The following is a 6,241-nucleotide window of genomic DNA, read 5'->3' as shown; positions in this document are numbered from 1 at the left end:
TCTGCCGTTCTAGAACTACGGAGATTCCTACCACATTCTAGACCTGGGGGTCAGAGGAACAGGAGCCCCACCTGGGTCATCTGAGGCCTAAGGTGAAGAGTGTTTCCTCATTCCTCATTTCCTGCGTTTTCTACATAGCTTCAGCTATGTAGAGCTGTGAATAGCTTCCTAAGCACACCATGCCCTCTTACCCCACCCCCAGCCCCAGCCTTCATATTCCTGTTCCCTCTACATGGGAATCACTGCTGTGGATGTGACCATTGGGAACTTAGTTTTAGCCTCCCAGATGGTTCTGTTTTATGGACAAAGTTGAAGACCAGGGAGAGAATCATTCACATTCTCTGTGGTCAGATGGGTAAATGAATATATTCTTTTCTAGCCAAGAGCTTTCAGAGGGTCCACTCTCTTGATCTGTCATATCCCCGATTGTCTTAGATCCACTCTAGTATGCTTTTTCTGGGCTCCTAACGTGTCTTTAGTGGGTTCCTATCATAGAGTCAGTCTATGTTATACAGATTTGCCTCCAAAGTTCTCCTTGATGGATTTGAAACACTGTCCATCCCATGTGCCATTATAAGTCACTAGGCCCACTTTGGGAGCATCACTGATCTGAAGGACACTGAAGCCATGTCCTCTATTAGCCTCTATTTCTTTACCTGAGCTAAAAATTGACATAAATAGTAGCACACTCTAGGGTTTTTTGTCATACCCTGGACAATGGAGACTGCTTTTAATTTTGATTCCTCTTTTCTCCATTCAGTTCATGGTGATGTTAAGACCTTCAGTGGCCCTGCCTTCCCGTATCTTGGGTGTCCACATTGGGTGATGTGCATTGTGTCCAGACAAATGGTGGTCGCTTGTGCTCTGGGTTTCCCTTTCCTCCATGCTCATCTCCATTTTCGTTTCCAAGGCTCTGCTTAAATGTCATCCCTTGCACTTGGGCACAGGAGCCTCAGGTTTTATAGGAGGGAGAATATTAAAGCAGGATTCGGAGGTTAGGATGGATTGGATGCTGCATCTGCTACTCTAGCTGCCTAGGCACCATAGACATGCTTGGAAGACAAAGAGACTCTATGTTCATTTGTGAGGGAGGTGTGTGTGTGTGTGTGTGTGTGTGTGCTGCAACCTGAAGCTCACACCTGTTTGGCCCAAGGATGGTTAAGAGGAGGGAAAAGGAGGAGAAGGAGTTGGGGAGAGAAATGGGAAGAAAAAGGAATAATAGGGAGGGAAAAGAGGAAGAGGAGAAGGAGGAGGGGGAGGAGGAAGAAGAAGAAAAAGAGGAGAGAGAGAGAGAGAGAGAGAGAGAGAGAGAGAGAGAGAGAGAGAGAGAGAGAGAAGCATTTAAGCCCTTTGGTGACTGACCAATCTTTCTGGTTTCTTCTGTGAACTGTTAACTAGTTGACAATTAGTAAGTTAACCATTCTAGACTCTGCTTCTAGAACTCTGGGTCTTAGTCAGAAGACAAGTAGCTATGAAGAGCAAGATAAAGCTTCCCTATCAACAAATGAAAATGTCAGAGTCACGGTTTAAACAGCAAAACAAGTGTGGGGCATGCCAAGGAAGTCAACAGATTCAAACGACTTTAGTCGTCTTCCTTGGCTCCCCCTTGTGGTGGTGCGCTGAAGCCTTGCTGTAACTGCACACTGAGTACCACGGTGTGGGGAGCATTCTGGGAGATGCTGGGAGATGGCAGGGGGGCCAGGCAGGCAGAGAGGTCCCTGCTCTCAGGGAGCTTTGAGGCTGTAGCCAGAAGCTTTGATTGTGTTCTAAGAAGTTCTCTTTGCAGGTTCCTGGCTGTGTTGGGAGGAACTCAAAAGCAGATTTAAAATAATTTCCTCCCAAGGGAACGGAGTAAGAATCCTGATGGATGGAGAATTGTTAGTTTGACATTTAAGATTGAGGGACAAGTAGGTATTTGTCTCATTCCCTAGGGTTTGTTTTCTCTGAGGGAGAAGCTGCCAGCATCACTGATTGCCAAGTGTTAACGGGAATCCTTCCATTTTTCCCTATTGAAAACCTGTAGTTGAGTGTGAAGCATCTATCAGTGGACTGTGAGCAGGCAGGATTCTCAGCATAATGAACTCGATTTTCCACTTGAAATGCTATTCACACTCACGCATTATCTTTTTATAAGGGAGACATGAAACAAAGTGGCTCCTGTATACATCTCAGTTGACCTCACAGACACCTCTGAAGAGAGTTATCATTAGCTAGCTTTTACAGCCAAGAGAAAATGGCAGCCTGGGGCTCTGGACTATGTCTGTTCACTTCTGGTAGATGAATAACTTATTATTTTATTCCCTTTGGTTGAATTTTTATAAACATTTGAATATGAACACCTGCACTACATTTGCATGACTCAGTGCTTCACATCCTGGTCATGTGTCTTCTATGGCTACCAAGCTAACCATGTGCCCGTAACAGCCTCATCTGTAACAATTTGTAAGCCCAAATCTCTACAGCCCAACCTGCTTTTGTTCTACACTAAATCAATAGCAATCCAACCTCAGAAGGTCTAATCTTTTTCTTCATTTACAGGGTCTTTCTGGGGTGACACCACTTGGTCAGAGAAGGGAACACTGGCACTCTCCTGTCAGAGTCTGAAAGCTCAAGAGTATTGGATGTAGATGCTGTTACCACCTTGCCTGAGGCTTCCTGCTACCGTGGTTGTCTTGAGTCAACAGTAGCCAAGGGGGCAGAAGAAACACAGAGAAAAGTCAGATCTATATGTTTGCACAGTGAGTTGCCAATATTAAAAAAGAAAAAAGAAAAAAAAAAAAAAGAAAAAAGCCCAAATGAAGCAGGGAGATGGTGAGGGGAGGGTGGGGGGACTGGAGGAGGGCAGCAGATGAAGCTGGCAGCAGGTGCTTACTTAATTGCTCCAGCTGCCACCAAGTGTTTGGCACAATTTCCCCCTTCATTTTTCAGTTATTGGCCCAGGAGCTGGTTTCATTTTTCAGCTGTAACATGTAGGAACACTTTCCTCTCTTCCTTCCATTTCGGCAGGAAAGCAAGCAGGCAGTTTTTCTTTCAAAACTTGCCAATAAATCCAGTCTCTTAGATATGTTCTTATTATTTGCCTCAAAACAACACATTGACTATAGAAAGGAAAATTAGCTTAAATGTAATTCGATGTTTGATTTGATCTTGCCAAGGCTGCTACGGTCTGAAATTTTAATTTGCCTCAGAAGGTTTGATCCAACGCTTCCGACTCAGCTTGTGATGTTGATTTCCGAATTGTGTATCTGAGCCTGTTACCCCCTCCGCTGTTCTCTCTTTAAAAGACAGTTTGTTAAATTCCCCCACCGATGTGACACATTCGTTTTGCTGTTTGGCTCCCTTTAAATCTGGACGGTAATCATGGCAAAAAAACACTGGCTCTGGGTTCCTTTATGAGCTACCATTCAGCAAATATCTGTGAAAACTAAAAGCCATGTCGAAACCTCAGTAGGAACAATGTGCTAACACCAGGCCAGGCAACCAGGAGGAATTCAGAAACACATAAGGTGTGGTTGTTCCCTCTCAGTGGGTTTGGTCCCTAATGGGATGTACACTGAGCTTGGGACAAACACAGACACAGCTTAGAGAGAAGAATCACTGTGATGTGCTAGAGAATCACCCATGAATATCAATTACTGCTGACGGCAAATACAACCTAAAGACTATGAAAATAATTCATTCTCTCCCTTTCTAAACTAATCCTGCTTAGATAATGCTGTTCGATTATTGACCTGTGGATGTTGAATTGTGACTCACTGTCAGCACTTTTAATCAGAGCAGGGTCCAGGGTACTTCTGAGTTTAAAATATTTTAGTTTGGGCTTTTGTTTGTTGTATCCCAAGAAGAGGGAAGGAGAGAGCTGGTGTCCTGAGACCTGGGTTCTGGGTTCGTTTTCACTCAATCAGCCACTCAATGCTTTGCTTCCTCAAGCCTTAGCCTGGATTAGGTTCCCATCAGTAGCAATGATTTGAGTGATGTCTTAAACTTTGTCCTGGGTGGGTCTAGTGTACCCCACAAAGAGCAAAGAAAACCCAAGGCCTGAGAAAACGCACCAGGCACCAGAAAGAGAGAGCGAAGAGTCTTTGGGCTTCTGAGTTATCAGCTTTACATCCCAAACTCTTCGTAGAAAGCTTGGAGGTCAAAGTCAGTCAGGTTTGAATAAGTCTGATTCCTTCTAATTCCCAGTGGGTGTTTATTGCTTTGGCTTTTAAGAATATTAAAGCAAGCCGGACGGTGGTGGCGCACGCCTTTAATCCCAGCACTTGGGAGACAGAGGCAGGCGGATTTCTGAGTTCGAAGCCAGCCTGGTCTACAGAGTGAGTTCCAGGACAGCCAGGGCTACACAGAGAAACCCTGTCTCGAAAAAACCAAAACCAAAAAACAAAACAAAACAAAACAACAAATTTAAAAAAACCACCCAGATCCCACAAGTGTGGAAAAGATCAATGCTGGTTCAAGTTTGTGCTGAACCATAAGTCTTGAAGGTGAAGGTAAGTTACAATGCTTCTTTCCTTATAGAAGGAAGGAGCACAGGGTCTGGAGAGAGGAGGGCTTGTTTCTCTCCATGGCTTTTTCTCTTTCTACATCATAGGCAGCGGTGACCCAAGCCCTGGTTAAACACAAGCCCGTATGTTGCAGTTGCTCTCCCAGTAATCCACCTTCCTTCTGACTCTTCCTGTCCATGTGACAGTCTTGCCTTTCCCATGAATCCTACTGTCACCTTGTTTCTTTCCCAGGCAATCATTTGCCATGTATCTTTGCCACCTGGTGTATCATCACCACTCTATTTTTATTGTGTGTATATATAAGATTACAGCACGATGTTCTGTTATAATCACCAAAATGAAGAAAAGCAACACCTTCACTACCTGCAGTTATATTTTTATGTGTGAGAGTCCACATGTACACATAAGTAGAAGGCACCTAAAATATGCACTCTTACCCAATTTTCTATATGAATACAATATAATTAGTCATGATACTATAAGATCGTGAGTCTTTGAAGTCAAGGATTTGCTTTTACAAGTGCTATACCCAGCTCAGTGGTCTTAGGCTTAAGGCATACAGGAATCACTTGAAGGCTTTGTCTAAACACAAACTGGGGGCTGAGAACACGACTCACTGGATAAAGTGCTTGTTACACAAGCATGTGGATGTGAGTTCAGACCCTTAACATCCATTTAAAGCTAGGCGTGAAAGTGTACATCAGCATCCCTAGTGCTGAGAGGGGAGAAACAGGCCAGAAGCAGGCAGATTCCCGGAGCTTCCTGGCCAGAAAGTCTTGCCAGTGAGCTCTGGGTCCATTGAGAGACCCTGTTTGAGAAAATGAGATGAGACTTCCAGACTCTACATGTGTGTGTATGTGTGTGTACATACATTAACATATACATACAGACGAAGACAAAACAATCCTCCATCCCCAACACAAATTGCTAGACATGCCCTCCAGAATTTCCAATGCAGCAAGACTAAATGTTGCCTCCAAGTGTGTATCTAACAAGCTCCAGGGTGGTGTTCGTTCTGGGATCACACTGGTGGTTGTTGCAATAACTCCTTCCTGGAATTTCAAGGACAGAGGAACTAGCTTCTCCGAAGTCCTGTTTGCTTCCTTCTGGAGTCTGCACCATGGAAACTTTACTGGTACCTTCTTCCAATCACCCTCTAGTTGTTGCTATTTAATTAAACGTCCAGTGTGACCACTCTCTGTCATCTAACCACTTTTCCTTGTGTTGCAAATTTTCTCAAACTTGAATTTATGATCTTCATATGCTCACATGCTCTGTGGAGTATTTATCCATGTTATTTCTGTTTTAATTCCTAGGAAATCTCCTCTTCTTCTCATACCCAATGGTATTTCGTTTTTAATTTAAGAAGTATATGAGTGTGTGTGTGTGTGTGTGTGTGTGTGTGTGTGTGTGTGTATTAGAGAGAGAGGGAGGGGTGCATGGAAAAGGGAGAAAGACAGAGAAAGTGTGGACAAAGAACAAAGCTGAAATAGCAGGATTATGGGGAGAAATGAGGAGCTGCAGAGGGAAGCCCATGAGCTGGAGGAGGTCAGGGTAAGGGGCGGCAAGAGAAAAGCCAACAAGCCAGCATGGACTCTGAGGTGTGTAACAGGTACTTGTGATACTGAGGGTACCAGATGCCAGCATGCGCTTTCATATGCTAATGGGCACCACAGAGAGCGTTTGCCCCTTCTCCCAGTGGTAAGGGAACAGTTCCTCTGGTAGAGGAGAACTGG

The sequence above is a fragment of the Arvicanthis niloticus genome, chromosome 1 (genome assembly GCF_011762505.2).
Source record: "Arvicanthis niloticus isolate mArvNil1 chromosome 1, mArvNil1.pat.X, whole genome shotgun sequence".
Lineage (NCBI taxonomy): Eukaryota > Metazoa > Chordata > Mammalia > Rodentia > Muridae > Arvicanthis > Arvicanthis niloticus.
Note: the sequence above shows the minus strand (reverse complement) of the source record.